At 38.1% G+C, this 18,753-nt stretch overlaps 1 long non-coding RNA gene across 3 annotated transcripts in view; it reads left to right on the top strand.

The window, feature by feature from the left end:
- Positions 1 to 4: 4 nt before the first annotated feature.
- LOC121107127 overlaps positions 5 to 18,753 on the top strand; it is a 22,721-nt gene continuing 3,972 nt past the window's right edge. The window contains exons 1-3 of one of the 3 annotated variants that reach the window (XR_005840700.2): positions 5 to 127; positions 15,402 to 15,474; positions 16,534 to 16,812. This is a non-coding gene — a long non-coding RNA (uncharacterized LOC121107127). Of the gene's footprint in view, positions 128 to 7,354; positions 7,668 to 15,401; positions 15,475 to 16,533; positions 16,813 to 18,753 lie in introns of those variants that run through there. The other 2 variants (XR_005840702.2, XR_005840701.2) reach the window with 2 other exon arrangements.

The raw sequence follows: 18,753 nt of genomic DNA, 5'->3' as shown, positions 1-18,753 counted from the left end.
CTTCAGGGCCAGCGGGGTGCTGAGGGTGTATGCAGCTCTGGGGCTGGGCTGGACAGCACGGAGGCCTTCCCTCAGCTGAGAAAAGAGAAGCTGTCCCTCAGGTGGCAGGAGACGAGCCTTCCTTCAGGTGAGAGGAACCTTCCCTCAGGTAACGGGGACAGGAGCCTTCGCTGGGCTAACAGGACAGGGAAAGCCCTGCGCATGCCAGGCTCAGACAGCACCTACTGCTGTTGTGCTGAGGGCAAGCTGGGACGGTTGTAATGGAAAGAACGGCTGTTCTTTCATGGAACAGATCGGGCAGCCCGGCCGAGCAGGCTGTAGCCATAGCAGGCTTTCTGCCCCACGGCAGCGCCATTTATGCTTTTACTGGGAGAAGAGCAAACTCTACCCGTATTTCTGACATTTCTGTAGCTCGGATGGGGTTACAGGAAGCTGCATCCACAATGTGTCCTCATTTTGTACACGGGCCTTCACACAGGAAATCTAAGTGGTTCAGCATACACCACTGCAAGTGGGGGGAAAGGAGCTGTGGTGGGACACATGCATTCATTGCCCAAGATTTCCTTTGCTTTGCAGATTTAGTTGCCAATATCACATGGGACAGTGCTGGAGATGAAGGAAATCCCTGTGTTTAGGTTTTTGCTGCCATTGCTTTTAAGCTGATTCCCTGGGGCTTCACAGGGACAAATGCACTGGGCAGGGAGAGGCAGGTGGACATCTGCCCACAGGTGGGCTGCAGGCAGGGAAACTGAGGAAGAGGCTTTTAGTGAATTTACTAAACACTGTAATCAGTGATAATTTATGGCTCAGAAATCAGCCTTTGATTCCCTCCTCAGTGTGGTTTTCTTTCACCCCTCTTACTTTCTTACAAACACACCTACAACCAGATAAAAGCTTCCTTGTAAGTTTAATTTAGAGGCTTATACATGTGATGGAAAAGCATTAAATGGCAGAAGCAGAACCAGCGTTGGATCTAGGCAAGTTTTGCACTCACCAAAACAAATCTGAGCCAAATTTAGCAGCAGTGCCATATGACATGCTCCTGGGGAGCGGGGTTGGCTGCGGGCCCAGATCTGACAAAGATCTTTTGCACATTTTTATCTTTATGCTCTGTGAATAGTCGCAGTGATCGTTCTGTCAGCCGGAGGTATTAAAACATCATCAGGCTGGCCTGCAGGACTTAAAAGATGTGGTCTTTACCAGAGAAAGTTTTCTTTTTTAAAAAAAAGGGTATTTTTTAATTTGCTTTCTGTTTACTGAGCCTTGAGGAAACATCTGTGTCATGTTTTCCAGTCTTTTTTTGTGCAATGACAGCACTAGAAACTTTTTTTTCCCCCCAAAATGAATTCTCCTGCAGGTTTATGACTTTTAGAAATGGGATTTTAGGCAGATGTCGTGCATTTTAAGATTCTCAGTATCTGATTTTGAGCCACTGAAGCTCTTGCTTAAGGCTTGCAGAGTCAGGGCCTTGGATCATAACTTCTGTAGAGCAAGAATTACAATTGTACTGTGGCTAAGTGATGCATGCATTTAGGTATCTGCTTCAGTCTTCTCATTGTATCAGTTTCAGTTCCTCAGGCAGCCAGTCCTGTTACCTGAAGATAATTACAGGGCAGTGGTTGATACTCTTGCCATGTGGAAATCATGGGGGGAGTGAGGTGACAAAGAAGGTGACAGAGTCTGATTGTCCTTCATAAAAACTTCCTACACGCAGCACAGGTGTCTTTTGGAAAAAGCCAGTATACCCCCAGCTCTGAAAAATACCATGGAATATCTCCAGATAACAACCAGACAATTAAATGCTGTGTGAATGAGGACAGCATTAATTAGTGTGTGGTTGGAAGCAACAAGATATTGGCATTCAAAGCATAATATTGATGTATTTTAATTAAATATTAGAGCAGCTTAGGGGCTGACATAAATTGTTGGCAGTGAAATAAAGCTATATACAAGAATGTTTGTTTTAAAAACAGCACTTAGCAGCCCTGGCTGAGATCAGCCAGTACTGCTACAAGGTTGTACAAAAAAGCATAATTACATAGCTTCTTTCCCAAACATCTCGCTGTTTTAGTGCCACAGAGATTGAGTTCTACACATTGAGAAACATAGCATAGAGAAAGCCATTTCTCCCTCTTAAAACAAAGTGTCTATGGGAGAAGATCTGAATAGAAATTTCAGGTCTGAAGGGTATACTTCAGGTAGACACTTTTCCTTATCACTTTTGTGACAATCCATATTGTTGCTTTTATTGTGTAATAGAAATACTTTAGTTTCACTGAAGAGTTCAGCTAAATAAACATTTACTGTATTTTGTTTTTGATTTTTTCACAATTGTCTCTATCCATTTTTGGCTATGAGTCCACTGCCATAATTATACATGTCAGTGGTAAAATTACACTTGATTGTCACAGGACTAAACAATGGTATTGCTAGCTAAACTGGGGCACATTTGAACCTGGGCAGCAAATGTTGTACACAGTTTGAGTTTCATATATTAAAATTCCTAGCTGAACTATTAAAATCTATTTTCATAAAAAGCGAGTGGACAAACGGAAATGAAAGCAGGTTTGCCTGACTTGCAAGAAACAGATAAACAGTGAAGCAGAACTCAGCCAAAAATCCCTGTTTCTCTGGGCAGTGCTGTCAGATAAAGTTAATGAACTGTCAAAATCATACTGTGGCAGCATCTATGTCTGTTCAGGACAGAGAAAATGCATTTTCCTTTGAAATATACTATTTTTAGCCAACCTCTCTCGAAACTTAACTATTTACAGATTCTAATTACTGATTTCCCCATACTGATCCCTTCTTATATAAATCCTTCTGAGTGGGGAGGGTGGGCTTTCTTTAGGGACACAGTGTTAGTACAGCCCCAGTATTGTTTAGGTCTGTTCAGGCCTTGGTATAAAAACGGCTGTGCACACATTTTTCCTTCAAAAGATCCTGATTTGTTGAAACTTTCTTAGGAGAACTTTTGGCAGAATTCTTTGGTAAGGTTTCTTAAGTCTGAACAGCTCCAGAAAAACGTACCAGACCTGAAAATGCCTGTGGGCTACAAGACTTGTTCCAAGACTTGTTCAAATGTAGGATTACATTTCTTCCTTTTAAAACACTCTATTGGATTATTGAATTCATAAATAATCTAAGTCCTTATTTCATCATAAACAACCTAAAATTTGTTTGGAAAAGGTGCCTATTGGGTTAAGCAAGTGCTATAGGAATGAGGATAAAAAATATTTGACCCCATGGATTTTCGATTCCATCAGATCCCTTGTGAAAAGAACGCTTAAGCATGTTTTGAGTGTAAGTCTTAGTCTCTTTCAGTATAGTTTGCTCTGTGTAGACAGAAGAGTCATAAATGTTTTCTGGGACAGCGTATTTGGTTTAATTGCTGCTTCACTCAACGAAACCCTGATAAAACCCATAATAAGCAAAGCAACACTCCATAAGCTTTTTTATTGTTGCAGTATATAGGGATTCCCATTTGTCTTGCTGGCATTATTTATATGAAACCTTCAGCTACATACAGGTTAGGGCTTAATTTCTGAATTTTATGGCCTCCCCTGACTAAACAATGCTCCATATTGTAGTCATTTTATTCAAACAATTGGAATATGATCCCATTGTAATTTTATATAATGAACTTGAGGAACAGTTTTTTTTGCTGTTACTGTGAGGGTGGCTCCGTTGCTTGGCATTGTGGCATATATACTTACATATATGCATATGCACACTTTTAATTTGGGTTTGGCTACTTGCCAGCTTAGCATACTAAGGATTATGATAATAGGGGTAAATTTTACTCCTACAGTGTAATCTAGTCAAATATTATCATCAACCCTTTGACCTCAGGCCTTTGGGAAACAGCAGCTAATGTTTTCCAAAGGGTTTATAAGTTTGATTTTTTTTCCTTCTCTCTAGCATTTTTACATTAAAAATTATGAACATGCATACCAAGCAGCTTGTTTCTATGTAACTGATGTTGGAAAAAGCCATTAATTCAGGATATGTTGCACTTGCAGTTAATATGTTAGCACTTTTCTCACCCAAAATTGAAGTTTAGCAGGAGAGTTGTGAGAAATTTATTATTTTTATTTTAAGTAATGGAAGTTGCTTTTGTTTTCTGTTGTTTGAATTTAGCTTGGGACTGTGAAATCATTTTATAAGACTAATAAAAGTGTATACAAAGATTGATGTATTCAATTTAAATCTCATCTCCTTATAAACTGCTTTAATATAGGTGTTTATACAGGCATGTTGATGAGTATTTCCTCAGATGTTGATTTCATATATGCTATATCTTCTGCAAAAAAACTATTTGTAAATAATTTAGTAGTTATTTAACGTGTACATTTGGAGGATTCTTACATGAGTTGGTAGACAAATCTCATAGGTATTGCCATACTGCCCTCTGGAGTACAATGACAAAACATGCACATGACAGAAGTTTCATAAGTATTTGCATCCAGGAAAATCAGCATTGGACAAGGTAAAGCCTTGGCTAAGCTCTTTGAAAGGGAGAATGAACGTGCAGTGTTTCACTTCACTTAGCCCAGGGTGTTTTTGGGATGTCTCCTTTCCTCACTAGCTACGTTATACTGTGAAGGCTTTCATCCCTGACTAGACACAAAAGTGCCTCTGAGATTAAGATACATGTGATTATTGTAATACCACCTCAGTGCTTGTTTAGTGTAGCTTAGTGTTTGCTTTAGAAGCAGCAGCTTGAGATTTCTTGGGAAAACTGAATCTTGTTGTTCTGGGCTACAAGACCAATGTCAGCCTCTCTCTGTCAATCAGGCTTTTGTGGCTCCAATGTAACCCAAGCCTCAGAAATCCTGGGGCTGTACTGTGAGAAGTAGGTCTGTGCTGCGTATCAAAGACAACAGCAAAACACATCATTTTTCCTCACAAAATCTGAAAGACCTGAAATATTTGGAAGTCATATGCATCTGTTGTTTCTTAAATTAATTCATCTTTTACCAGGATTTGTCTTATGGAAAAATTGGAAATTCCCTTCACTCCCTTTTCCTCCTATCTCCCTCACCAAATTCTTCAATACCATGTAGGAATGCAACCAATGGCTAGGAATTTGTTCTCTTAAAGTTTTGAAACTGGAAAAAAAAAATGCAGTTATGGCCTGTTGGAGTAACTATGATATATATTTGTTAATATAGGCACTTAACACAAAGACTCCCATATGCAGATTGCATATAGCTGGATGCATGGGAAAAAGATAGCACATGCCTACAAGTATGAAGTACCACAAACCACCCCTTCATCCTGTTCCTGAATATAAAGAAACTTTTAAAGTGTTTATAATTAGTGTTCATTTGTTGGTCCTTTCTCTGCTTCTATAATAGGAAACACTGCACAAGTGAAAAGCAAATTTTCCAACTTCAGAAATATTCTTAGGGACTGTACAACACATGTAGTCCAGCAGAAAGCTCAACAAAATATGAGTTTTCTCTTCTAGAATCCCTTGGCCAACATAGGGAATGCAAATCCTTGTGATTAGGAAAAGGAAATGCTTAATAAATGTAGAGGGATTATATTGTCTATATTTGGCTTTGGTGATACAGCTCTGGAAATCTCAGCCAGGTTCAAGAGCCATACATCTTAAAAATTGCTGAGTCTGCTCAGACTTACATTATTGCCACAGGAATGGTTAAAATGATAACTAGAATCTCCTTTAGCTTTAGTGGGAATAACACAGTGCTAGTGTCTTCAAGAGCAGTGAATTCCTTTGTACGTTCCTTTATCCCTTGATGCCAACTTAAAGTCTCGGTAGCTACTGGATTCAGGGAAAAGAGTGGGGTCCCTGGGATACTGACAGCAGTGGAGACATCAGGTATTTAGCTGAGAGAGAATGAAGAGAGAAGGGTGCTAGTTAAGATGGATTCTGATTAAAGGAGAAAAAAATGACAGAGGGGCATTCTCAGGCAATAAGGGAATTGTATTTGAATTCTCACTGGACGGCTGAGGGGAGACAATTATGAATAGATACCAATTTATTTTTTTAAAGGATATCATAACGTCTTTCAAGCACTAAATGAAATTGTTAGTTACATCATCATTACTTTGTACAGGCAGCACTGTAAAGCAGATGGCTCAGGCGTAGGAGCAGAAGATGTCTGGTTTTGGATTGGACCTTTTACTCTCCAAATTTACTTGGGTAGCAGCTGACTTGATAAATGGAGGAAAGTCTGATTTTTGGTGACACAAGCTTGCATGTGCTGGGAGCAAAGCCTGGAAAGAAAGACCTGGTGTCCTATTGTTTAAATAATAAGCAGGCAATACTGTCCTTCAGTGCTCCAGGGTCTGCTCATGCTGACTTCTTAGGACGTTTAAGATTCTAACTCCCTCTGGCAGTTTCAGGAAAATTACCTTGTATTAATAACCTCTACTGGGGGATGGTTTAAATTTACTAAATAATTGTTTGAGGAATATATTCAACATACAAATGAAGATGGCATTGTGGACATATCACCTTCACAGTGAAAATAAAAACTTCTTATTATGTCCTAACTTTTTTTGAGAAAAGGTGGCATCAGCAAATAAATTCACAATAGTCTGTTAATGTCTGTGGTGATCTTTTTGAAGAGGATCCAGAATCAGATGGAAAGCACAGAAGTAGCTTCACTAACAGCTTCTGCTAAGGTGTTATATTTATATGTACATATGTAGATATGTATGTATGTATCTCCCAAGACAAAATATACAGCTTCATATAATCTGCTAAATAGAAAAGTAAATATTTCACAACCACAAATAAAGAGAAAGCATAACGTTGCGGTGAGACTTAAGAGGAGTTAACAGACTAAAATGTCTCATTATTTCACAAGTTATAGCAGCATGAAAAAGTACTCCCTTAGTTTCAGGGTACTTAGCTCTGTTTTATGAAATGAAAATATGTGGTAAAAACAAAGCACTGCTTCAACTGCAGCTGCAGAGCTGGCTTAGCTCAGTGTGATGGGCGAGTGGCAGCAATGGGAGTGACACCGGGACTGCACTTCAACTGCAAGAAGTGCATTGCTTCCACCCAGCTGGCATGCTGACAGAGCTCAGTGCACAGCATAATCCTATGCAGGAGCCTGGCTTTCTCAAGCAGAGTGGTACAGGTAATGCTGTGGGTTCCTCCTGCTAACGGTATGGATTAAAACATAAGGATAAAAATTCATTTGATGGCCTTGACCTGGTTTGTAGTGGATGCTGGTTCTGCCCTCAGTTACACTGTGTAGCTCCCCTGTAGTCGGTAGTGGTGCCAAGTGTAACTGAGGGAAGAATTCAGCTGTTCAAATATGCCCATGGTTACCAAGCCAACTGGCAGCAATTGTAAGGCAATAATAGGAGTGCTGAGGGCAAGAACGGAGGAGCCTTTGCAGGCCGGTCTGAAGGTCTGCACAGTGCTTGACTACAGACTTTCTGGCCTCCTGAAGTCAAAGCCATTAGTTTTTCCTACTCACTTAAACTTACTGCATACAAAAAAAGCCTTTCAGTGGTGAACTCTGATAAATGTCCAATGATGTGGGGCTCCCGCAATCTTGCAGCGCATTGTATCTTCAGCCTTTTGTTTGTGCCAGCCCTAACCTTTGCATTTTACGGGGCAAAGAGCAGACCAGAATCAATTTCTAAAACTTCTGAACTAGCGGACTCTTAACAAAGACAAGGTGAGTAGCTTCCCAGCTACCTGTGACAGACAAGCTGTTCCTCTTGCCGCACAACTGTTGAGTTATTTAGTGCTGGTAGTGCTTTAACAGAGTATAGGCTTACTGGCTTGTACAGCATCTCCCATTCCAGAAAACACGAAAAGAATATTTTCATTTCACACACAAGGAACCAAGATCTTAAAGTATTTGTCTGAAGTGACATCAGGAGAAAAGTACTGAAAATCTGGTATCCTTAACTGTAGTGCCCTCATATGTTAGCTGTTAAACTTAGCTGCTAGAGCCACATTAGCTGTTTGTAGCCTTGGTGAAGTCTGGGAATCTTTCAGTGTAGGAGATTTTTTGACACCGAATAACCTGAGTTCCCAGTTTTAAAACAGAAAACCAAACATAACAGTCTTTTTATGGGGCAAGTGGATTCTTTGAACTCCTGCTCATATAGCATTAGCAGCTACTATTTGAAAAGTGTAAGCTTCATTAGAACAGATTAAGATCCCTTGACAGCCATTTCTATTCAGCTTGATGGACAGAAAACAATAAAAACATAATGAAAAATGAGATGGACTGAACTAAGACATTCCAACTGTTGCAGATAGAGCACTGTCATTGAGTGGAAGGGGAGGAAGGAAAAAAGACTTTCATAAACATACAGACCATAAGCCCACTTTGATGCCAAGAATCGCATTCTTGATGAATATTGTGACAAGAAATTCCCTATTTGTTTTACAAGGACAACATGAACTAGAACTGCTGCCACAGAAATCATCTACTATTTCATGTACAGCTCAGGAAGATAAAGTAAGCCATGAAACAGGGAGGGATATCACTCTAAAACACCACTGGGACCCAAATGGGTGTTCAGTTTCTCATGTAAGAAAAGTGTTGCTTTAATACAATTCCCTGCTTCCTCTGTTTCCACAAAGTTTGAATTTGATAAATATGCTTTCTAATTTTTCATTCCTGTAGGCACTTCTAAACACATTCTTAGCCTCAAATATAGCACTATTATGGACAGAGATCATAGCAGCAGTGTTCATTCTGTGTGTTTTACATATGGAAACATCAAACTCATGTAAAACCAGACTGCATATAGAAGCTAATTTCAAGTTTTGGATGAAGAAATGGTTACGTAGTTTTGATCAATGATCACTTTGTTCTGAAAAGTTATTTAAAAAGGAAAATTATTAAAAAGAATCAGATGGAAATATCTACATGATTAATGGATTTGAATTCATGAATCAGATTTCAGGTAAATATTCCTTGCTTCTTTTAAAATAATAGAAATGTTCTGATTTGAACAAGTTCATTCTTTTTCATCCTTCCTATTACCTATGCATTTTCATCAGGGCCTAAATACTGTAAATTGAATGGGTAAATACAGGAATAAATTCACAGTGAGACATTAAGTATTTCTTAAGCACACTTTTTTTCTGTGAATTCTGTAACTAAGAGATCCATAGTCACTGTAATCATTTATTTAACGCTAAGTGTGCAGATCCACTTCCTTTGGGGCAAATTCAGAACAAATTTTCCCTGCTAGAAAAGATTTCTTCCTCCTCCAGACATTTATTGCAAATCTGCCACTGCTGACAATTAATGAACTTACACAAAAGTAATTTGCAGTTGTTTGATACTGACCCATATAAAAGAAATCAAAGAAGTTCTTCACACACGATATACAAAGACCAAACACATACTCCTATAATGCAGTCACTGCATGGAATAGAAGACAAAAGTAATTTTCTGCAAGAAACAATATACATTATTATTTAGAAGGTGAAGCAAGAAATTATCCAACAATTCAAATCTGAAGGGAGCGTTAAGGGGGAATTCTGCAGTTACTGAAGCAAAGGTTGGCTCACGAGATTTACAAGTCAGTTTTGCTTATCTAAAGCATTAACTTTCCAATGGAACAGTCCAAGAAGGGGAAGTACTGATGCACTGTCTCAAATATTTCCTCCATATCTTCTAGGCAGCTGATGTACAGTGTGCTGAAAGGCAATAGCATAGGAGAGCAGAGGCACTGAGTGCTCAGCTGTAAAATGATCCCATTCTAATTATACTGAAAGATCCCATACCTTCATATGGATGAATGTCATTTATTGAATCAACCCTCATGGAAGAAATTGCTTTCTAATTATATTTTCTCTAGAGAGAGTTCCATCTTCAATTTTTGGGCGGATTTTGGTGGAAAATGAAAATTGTCTTTCAATAAGAAAGAACAGAAATGAAAATTACCTTTAAATTCCCTCCCTTTTTTTCCCATGGGAAGGGAGAGATTGAAGGAAACTACCGCTGTAGCAGAAGATGCATCCAGATAATCTGCATACAAAAAACACTGCCCGTAGCTCGTACGTATCCTAATAGCCTGGGTGTGTTACGTGTAGAAGCCTCTGAAAGCACAAAATGGGCACAGGACAACGTGACACTGGACATACAAAGCATGTTCTGCTGTACCATTTTACCAATTACCTGCAGTCTTTCTGGGGAGAAGAGTGTCAGAGATCCAGTGTGATCTGAGCAACAGTTTGGAAGATGGACAAGGACATAATCTATCAGTATTGCCCTCCAAGCCCATGCTTTGACATTTTAATGGCACACTACGCTGTTAGTATGTGAATGTATCTTTTTGTGTCTGAATTTTTAGTCATCATCCTAAAGTAGTTTACCTTTTTATAAATATGGGCTGTCTTACATTAATATGGTTTTAAATGTTGATTTAAAACATGCTTTGCTGTCCAAGAAAGCACAAAAAAAGGATGTCTTATTAAACAAGGAAAATGTTATTTTACTTAGATTCGCTAACGAGAAATATAAAAGCATAGAAAACTTCCGAGAATTAAACTGTTATTATAATCATACTGAACATAATAGAGCTGTTAATAAGAGTAGAAGACAGTGTGGTGTAATAATCTTGGTAAAATATAACAATGTTAATCAGCTGCTGCAAAAATCTAGTTCTGCAAATGCAGTAAAAACTCAGTAGCAATCCGCTTCACATGCAGAGCACCCCAGCAGATGCAACTCAGGAAATACTTTAAATCTGCAGACTGCTCTCAAGAGCCCTGATCTGGTTGGAGATAAATTCATTACACCATACATGTTACACTTACATTCTGTGCTGCAGAGGATTTGCTTTAACATACACCATTCATTCTAGTGCCTTAGGTGACTGGTTGGGGAAAGACTAAATATTATTGATAAATTTCTGTAATTTTCTAAATACTGAATTTACTTACAGTGATGGTGAGTTTACTGAGTTCCTGCTGGACTTTTCCTGCTAAGGACACCTTCTTGTGCTTCATTCATGTGGAACATCTGAAATGAATAACAAGGAACCGATGGAATTTTCAAGAGAAAAAAAAAATAAAACGCCCACCATAAAAACTAATTCTCTATAAATAATCTCAATCAGGAAAACCTTTACCCCTGAGACAGTCCAAGGCTGCCTTTTTAGTAGTTCTTTCCCTTGTGACAAGAGCAAACTTTCCCATGCCACAAATCATTCCCATCAATTATTTTGATATAATCTGAAGGAAAACCACCCTACCATTGTAATGTGCCCCATCTTTTCAGTCTCAGATAGGGATATTTCTTCATCCTTTGTTGGAAGGATTTACAGAGTTTGGAGCCAGCGGATATGATTTTCTATTTGCTTTTTCAGACTTGAGGCCAGCAGTTTCATTTCTGTAGTTAGATCCTTGCTTAATTGTCTTCTCAAGCTTAATCTGTTCATGCTGGCGTCTTCTTTTGGATCAGCTTTTCCAGTTACCACTGTGTTGCCTAGTTTATATTGCATCATTCACACTGTAGGAGAATGATGTTCATCTTTGCAAAAAGGAAGTAGAAGAAGGTCCCATGGATCCATACAGTGTTGCTGTTTCTTCAGGAATAAAAGACTTGTTTTCTGTGTCCTTGACGGAATGGCCTTTCCTTTAGTCATATGAAGCTGTCAGTCCCTTCTAGAAGCTGATTTACTAAGTCTGACCTGTGAAGAGAGCTGTTTCCTACCTGCTACAGCAGCCTCTCTTTGAATCACACCTGTCATTACATTAATATCACAGAACAAAGGCAGTTCCAGATTCATCATTAACAGCTCTCAACTTTGCTGCTTTAGTTACTCAGCTTCTTACTCTGTTGCTGAGGTTGCAATGAAAGGAAATTGTTTGACTTGAAAGCAGTACCCTTCTATTAATGCACATCAAGCCTATTTTGATCATAACTTAGGAAAAATAAATAGTTTCTCTTCAGTGGGAAATTTCTACATTTCACTTTATTTGGGGAAGTGGTTGTGTACATTGCAAAGAAAATAAAAAGCTAATGGGCAGGTTTTTCAGTACTTTCTTCACTCTTTGGTAGCCTGGGGTGAGATGTATTTTTTGCAGTGCCAGGAGATTTGTGAGCCTGCTTTGAGTTACTGACTGTGTGGGTTTGTACTGCACAAAGAATTCCAGTAATAAACTTCATTCCTGGCCCACGCCGTTGGTTGTACATCTTTGGCAGATGCTAGAAGATGTGAGTGGATACTGATCCTAGAAGGGGGTAAGCTTTGTCTCTAATGAGCATGAATGACGTCTTGAATGTACTTAAAGGTGGGAGAGGGACCAGAAAAGGGAGGAAGAGACCTATCTTGCGTTTTTGTTTTTGTTTTTTTTTACAAGAGGATCATTTATAGATACATCATTGCTGTGCCCTTTGATAATAAATTGAAGAGGTAATGATTAGCTCCTGAAATCACGGGAACAGTGAAGATGATTTGTAAGCTGGATGATAAAGGCACAGGTAGGGAAAGACTAAAAGATACCCCAAACAGCAAGCCCAATTCCATTTTTACAAATGCCACTTTGGAACTCATTTTGTGTTGTTCTCACAGTCAAGAGTGCAAAATGGCCCACAGCATTCCACTGTTTTTGTTGTTTTATAAAGGATATAAGAGGGTTCTCCAATGCAAGGTGAAAGGAAATGAACATTTCATCTGTAATCTGCTTCTTATAATGCCAGAGGGCTATTGCAGATCTCACCAGCACTCCTGTTTGGTATTTTTATTAAACTCAAGAAACAAATGTTACAAATTTGACTTGGATCTTACTGTTTTTAGCATTCCATTCACTATAGGATGGAGTTGGACTGAAGCGTATCTTGCTTGTTGTGACTGCGGGGTTATTGCACATTGCAAGTAGAAGTGGCTAGAAATAGAAAAAGATTCACTTTGAACTATCACAAAAGAATCTCAATAAGCTGCTTTTCTATATATCCTTCTGAAATTACTCTTAGTCTAGTTGCAAGTTGTGTAGTTCTACTAACTAGGACCAAATGACTTCTTATGGAAGACTTTCACCCAACAGAGAAATGAAGATAGCCATGTAAAAAATGTAAAAGTGCTTATACCAAGAGGCTGTCATAATCTTGTTTGTAACAACCTGGCATGAGATTTCATCCTTTGTCAATGGAAGAAAGGGATTATCAGATATGTTTTGATATGCTATATAATTTATTAATCTAAATCTCAGTGGGACAAACCATGAAGATAATCTTCTGTTGCTTCAGTAAATAGGAAAGCATAGGTAAGAATTCACAGGTTTAATCCAAAATAGAGATTTAAGAAATATTTTTTTTTCATTTTCACTTTGAACCACGTTTGAAAAAAAACAATATTTGAAACCTTTTAAAACTTCAAATTTTTATTTAAATTTGTACATTATACATTATAGGATATGAAATATATTATAGAAAAGAAGGGTATAGCTGAGGAAATTTTTCCAAACATTTCCATAGTTAGTAAATAATTATTGCAACCTTTCGAGTTCCTGAGTAGCACCTCTATTTGAGGAAATAGTGGTGATTTTTAGATGACAGAATGCAGAGAAGCCTCCAGCATCCATCTTCTGCAAATAATTTAACTCTGCATTGTTTTCTGCTACTCATAAGCCAAAGTTGAAGTTCTCCTTTCACAATTAGAAGGGCTGGCCCAGAATTCAAATCAAGAGCCTCCTAACCTTCGATAAGCTTTGGATCAAGTTTTGAACTATTTCCACGCTGATGTTTTTTTCTTACTTCTAACTTTCCTACTACTGCACAAGTTAAAATTACAGTTGTCAATGAATATGAGGTACTCAGTGCTGACAACTCAGAGTCCATACAGTTTTGATATGTTTTCCCTTTGGCAGCCTTTCCTTGAAAATGCATCGTTTCCACCCAAGTATCTTATCAGGACCCAGAAGCTCGTCTCATTGAGCAAACACAAAAATTTTAATTACATTCTTTTCATTGTGAGTCAAAGTTCTGAACTTCAATGTAGAAATTGCCATAGTCTCAAACCTTGACAAATTTTTACCATATGGTCTTAGGAAAATCTGAATAGGAAACCATCTGTAGGCCATCTGAGAGTCCTGCTATTTTTTATTCAATAAAAGACAAAGACAGCCCTATCCTGGCTAGAGATTATTGGCTTATTGAGCCACACCGCTCTTCTAATCTTGTCTCTGTAACCAATAATCTTAGACATTCTCAAAACAATTTCCACCCTGCCTTGCTTCTGATTTTGGAGCTTTTCCATTTTTACAGTCTTACTCCATATAAACCAACGACAGAACACAGGGCCAGACCAGAAGTCACCATGTCACCCAACTGTATCTTTGGCTTCACGGATCAGCTGATGAGAAACATAACCCTTTTACCTAATGTTCCAACATGTCGTATTAAAATATTGTATTTGTCTGACAGAGGCTAAGTCTACTTCATGGCACTAGATGGCAGTAACTTATTACACTTCCCAGAGAAATCATCAATTTACTGTGTCATTAGTTATCTTTGTTGAGAAATGTAAACCAAGCACAGAATAGAACTAGATTTTTTTTCTGAGTCTGTCTTGGTCTACAGTCTGAATTGATCTAAGATGACCACAAGCACATTTTGTGTGCTGAATACAGCATGCTTTCCTGCAAGGGTAAGCTTATTATGCTCTTTTATGTCTGCCAAGAAAACTGTAGATATTGTTAGTTCAGACATTGTCAAAATCAATGAATATTACATTTAGCCAAATCTGCCACCATGAATTGCATTAAAAACTAGATAAATATGATTTATGTCAATGGTATAGCATAATAAATTGTAGTTTCAGTTAGTATTGCATGGAGATTTTCATTAGATGTAACTTGACATAACCATACATGATTCTATGTTCTTATTGTCCAAAACAGACATGAAACAGTAAACTGTTAAATGCTTGCATGTTTTTTACCTAGAAGCTTTTGTCAGTAATGTGATGATACGGGTATGATATGTGTTTACATGAGTAGTACATTGATTTAATGAATATATATGTCCTCATCACATGCGGATTTTTCACGAAAACACCTCTTGATTGTAGACTACAAAGATTTATCTTATTTGTAATGGCAAAGATTTTGTCAAATAAGGTTTATCTGAAAAACTTACTTGAAGCATCCTGAGTGAATATTCACCCAAAGGAAGGCAGTGGAGTTGACAGTAGTCTGTTTATTTCATGATAAAATCAAAAGGTATTGCAGGGTTTTGTAGTGGATAAGCCTATTGATTCAGAAAATTTGAGTTTCACTTCTTTTTCTGCTGTTGAATGAGTACATGTTATCTTGTGTTCTGTCTGTCAAATAGTGATATTTAACTATTTATGAAAGAACTTTGAGATAAACAAATGAAATCAAGAGTTGGTTATGATTACTTCTGAATATTAAATCGTATCTACTTGTTTCATTTCAGTTTCAATGAGGATTCCATCCCATTTTTACTCCATGATTCTTCAGGCAGAACAGATACTTTATGAAAAGAACCAGTAAGTCACTTTACTTTTATACTTATCTCTTTTTCATTAAGAGTCCTTACAATATAAATCTCTTTAAAGGCAAACTTTTTTACATTTTTACCATGAACTATGTGGTGATGTATAGAGTGACTTACATATATATGTTTGAGAGAGAGAGCAGAGAGGGATAATCACCTCCCTCAACCTACTGGCCACTCTCTTTTTAACGCACCCTAGGATACCATTGGCCTTCTTGGCCACAAGAACATTCTGTTGGCCACCACGACACTTTGGTCCTTCTCTGCAGAGCTCATTTCCAGCAGGTCAGCCCCTAACCTGTACTGATGTGTGCGGTTATCCCTCCCCAGGTGTGGTACTCTGCACTTGCCCATGTTAAACCTCAGAAGGTTCCTCTTGGTCTAATGCTCAAATGTCTATCCTATCTATAGAGCTGTGAGATGTGACACTACTGATATAGTTTTGAAGGTATTGCACTGAGGTTTCTGATTCACTGAATTCAGTGAAACTGCTTGGTTAAATTTCCATATAATACCCACACAAGAATTTACCTCTGTGAGTGTCTGAATCCTCTTGTAGACCTGAGGGAGTGTCCTTTCTAGGCACTAATTCACCCAACTCAGTACGTGCCTTGCCTCCAAGTCTACAGTAGAATAGTTACATGATACTTTTTATTAGAACTGTATTTTAGCCTCTGAATAGCATGAATTAGCAAAATACTTTTTAAACCAAATCACTTTTTTTTTCAATTTTTCTGGTCATTTTCCAACCTCCAGTGAAACATCAGGAAAGTATCAGGAAAAGGAAACGAAATGTTGATGTGACTTCTCAGATTAAAAAAAAAAAAAAAAAGATACTGCATCCACATTGCTTCTATTTCCCCAGATCCCTGCTATTGTAGTCTGCACAGATCAGTAAGCTGTGTGTGCCCAGTGGTGCCCTTATTTGTTATGCTGTACCTGTGGCCCTTTCCTAATGCTTTGATATGCCTTCCTGGTTCTACTGTGTTCGGGTACTCAGTTTCCTGTAGTCTTTCCTCACTACCAAGCTGTATTTATTGCCCTTTTCCAGGTGCTGCTTTGCTGTCATTTACTTCACGTGAATACTTTTCTGAGTGTAGATATATTTGTTTTCCTACCCTTCTGCCACATTTCAGACTCTGTAATCCTATGCTCGCATTCTCTGCCAGCTGACCAGGCTGCATATGCAAGGTCGTTCTGTAAGACAATGAGGATGTCAATTTAGCAGTATCATCTACTGGATCAGAACACATGGGTTTTGTTTCTCAGTGTCCTGATGTAATCAGTATCTGCTCTCTTAAGTCTATTAAATAAAATCTTATTACCTGTGCAGAATGAAAATGCATCCAGGAGTTTTATAATACAGTAAAATGCCCTAGAACTGACAGGCTCAAAAATAATAGGTAAGCAGACTAAGATCCTTAAGTATTATGTTTATACTTTACTTTCCAGAGCAGGAAGCAAGTCTAAGTTGGTAGCTCACTGGCTAAGATGTCAGAAGGTCATAACACACATTAGGATTTGGGCTCATCCCAAACGTTGACACAATACTGGAGGGGGAAGGGAAAGGAAAAAGCATGTAAGAATAAAAGATGTCGTATTCATCAGAAAACATTGACTGGAAATATCAACCAATTGACCAGGTTTTGGAAATTCCACTATGGAATCCATACAGTGTTTCTTTTTCTTATGATGCTAAATATTAAATTAGGCTGGTAATTAGAACCAAGTCGAATGAAGACTCCACTCACCAACCCTAAAAATGTACTCTTAAATTTAATTTAATTAAAGATGATTCTGTGTATGTTGCCATCTGAAGAAAAAAACAAACAAACAAACAACAACAACAACAAAAAACAGGTAGCTTAAGGCTATAATTCTGTAAGTGCTACTGGGCTCAGTATGTTCTCTTGAAAAACTACGTGCTGTTATAGTTGAGGTAAAACTGCAAAATCTTCTAGGATGCTTAGATATTGTAAATCTGCACTTCATCTTGTTTTTTTATTACATCACAACTTTGCTCAGTTAAGTTTTTTCCCAGCTTTAACCTTTTACATATGATCTACAGCTGCTGAATGCAACAGGAAATGAAGCGTAACAACTGGCATCGATAACTCATTTCTGAGTTGCAGCACAGCCTCAGTTTGTCTGTCATTGCTGTCCTTTTTCCAAAAGTAGTCATGGTGTTTACACTCAGTAGTGTACATACTACAATATTAAGTTTCACTAGCAAAACTCATTTCATTTAGTTTAAATTTCCCAGATTTTCACCTAACTCCAACCACTAATTATAGTTAAAACAATAAAAACAATAAGGCAATCTTACTACAAGCATCATGTCAAAAATGTGTATATATCTGTTTCAAATACAGATCTTGATTACAGGATTTTTGTATACTTGGGCATCTCACTGTATATCATATGAATTTATCTTATTGAATTCAGTTTGTTTACAGTACTTGGAAAGAAAATTGTGTTGCTATAGTGGAAATGCTAAGTCATGGCCTGAAGCAGTGATGGAGCACCTGGTGGGAAGGCAGAGCCAACCCAGGGGAGCTCAGGTGCATGCAATGAACCTGGGTGACCAGAAGGACTGAAGCCAAGATCCCCGTGCTTCCCAGCCCTCATTTAAGTGTTGGCAGTGGAGGTGGTATTATCTCTAGAGATCCCTGCCTACCTGATGCTTTCTAAGGGAAAGCACATCCCCCTCCCTCTCTCCCTCGTTTCTATAACTATAGCTGCTGTATTGAGTTTATCCTTGCTTGCTGCAGCCTAGGGCTTTGCTACTTTGCTATCGTTGCTGCATTTTCAATTGTGTTATAGCATTACAGTTGCCTTCTCAGAAGGAGTTGTGTATAATCTCCTGGATTTATTATTAAAAAAAAAAAAAAGTAAAATAATTTAGCTTGGAAGGGAAGGAACATATGGGGATTGTGTCATCATCTGGTCCCACCCACAGTTAGTTCAGTGCAGCACCAGATTTTAAGTTGGGTCAAATTTCAAAGTCAGATAAACTTCCCAGGGTCTTGGCTGGCTGAGCTTTGAGTATCTCTGAGCAACTTGTTTCATTGCTGATTATCATTATTGTTGAAAAAAACTTTTCCTTATTTTGTCATAAAACATCCTGATATCTACATGTCATAAAAAGATTCAGAGGAGAGTTGGTTCTCAACTCAAATTATATATTTTCAAAATAAACTCAAACGCAAAGAAATTCAGCGTTAAAAAAAAAAAACCTACTAGTCTGAAAAAGATAGGTTAAATACACATA

Source organism: Gallus gallus, chromosome 18, assembly GCF_016699485.2.
Source record: "Gallus gallus isolate bGalGal1 chromosome 18, bGalGal1.mat.broiler.GRCg7b, whole genome shotgun sequence".
In the NCBI taxonomy this organism is placed as follows: Eukaryota; Metazoa; Chordata; class Aves; order Galliformes; family Phasianidae; genus Gallus; species Gallus gallus.
This window is presented reverse-complemented; position numbering and strand designations above follow the sequence as displayed.